Below are 1,502 nucleotides of genomic sequence, written 5' to 3' on the forward strand. Positions count from 1 at the left end.
GCAGCCGTAATCGTTTCTGTGGGGCCTGGGGGGAGATGGGTTGGGCTGGAAGCGAGCGAGATTTTGCTGAAGCACAAAAAAGAAAAGGCATTCGGTTTGGGTAACAGCTCCAGAGCTTTAGGGGTCAACAAACTGAGAACTCCAGGAAAATACTTTTCAGGGTAGGACAGTATGGAGACAGGAGAGGAAAAAGGAATGGAGACAACGCATTTATTGAGCGGCCAATTTACCCCCTTCCCAGTCTCCGTCCGCTCCTTTTCAAGCAACAAAATAGGAACCACGGGGAAGAATTAGGGCAGCCCCGTCAGCAGAGTCACAGAGCAGGCATGGTACGGGGCATCGCGGCGGGAGGAGAAATAAAGACGGGGGAATGCGATAGCGACAGGGAGTTTGAACTGCAAGAAGAAGGGGTGGGAGCAGAAACCAGGAGGAAAAACCTGGCAGCCCCCAGGTCTGGGCTTGTTCTGCTCCAGGCCAGGCACGGACACACAGGCTCCTTCTCCCTCTCATTCACCCAGGAAACTTCCATTCGGGGATCCCTCCTTTTCCTGCAATATTTCTTTCTGCAATAAATCTCATAAATCTGCATTTCTGAAGTCAGTATTTTTTTTCCAAGATAAAGGGCAGGCTGGGAACCCTCCCTGCATAAATCAGCTCATTAATGCCGCCAGACAAAGGGCTTCGCCACCTTGCTCCAGCTGGGGATGCGTGTGAACGATCCGTCACCGCGGAATTAAAGGCAGCGTCATCCCGTGCGATGGGAGCTGGCCGAGATATCAAGGAGGACGTCAGGGATGCGGCAGGCGCCGGGGTAACCCTACAGCAAGAGGTGACCTTGGCCCCCCAAGATTTCTTCTTCTCCGTTTTTTTCTTTTCACCTCTCCGCAGCACGGGCAACGCTTCTGTTTTTCAAAGGCAAACTCCGGCTCCAAAGAAATGAATTTAGCACAACCAAACGTTTATCACAACTTGCCTGGAGGTATGTAAAATACAAGAGGAAATCTCTCCCCCTGGCCTCCCACTGCACCCTACCCTGAATGCAAGAGGAAAAAGTCATTTGAGTGATCTTAGCAGAATCAGAACAAGCATTTAGTGGTCTTTAAGGACCCATAAAACACTTCAGTAGTTTGCTGGCTTATATCTGACTATCTTCTACATTAGCCATTTAAATTAAAACATTTATAATTAATTGAACAAATCATTTCCTCTCGCCCCCTTTGGGGACTGGAGCGTGTAAGTCTTCAGTAAATTTTAGTCTCTCAAGCAACGGGGTATCCATTGCTTTTATATGGCTTATTATCCTGCAGGGTGGGAATCGAGGGCAGTTTTAACTGGAAAATCAATTGATAGGAAAGACAAATTAATGCATATTTTTTCAAAAGGGGAAATGAAAAAGAGAACTCGGCACTAGGAGCCCGCCCTCCCCTTTGCTGCCGTCGGCCGCGGCAGCACCACCATGCGCAGGACCATGGCCCGGCTCCGGGCACCCACTGCGGCCACCC

This window comes from Egretta garzetta, unplaced genomic scaffold (assembly GCF_000687185.1).
Source record: "Egretta garzetta isolate BGI_Z169 unplaced genomic scaffold, ASM68718v1 scaffold243, whole genome shotgun sequence".
NCBI lineage: Eukaryota > Metazoa > Chordata > Aves > Pelecaniformes > Ardeidae > Egretta > Egretta garzetta.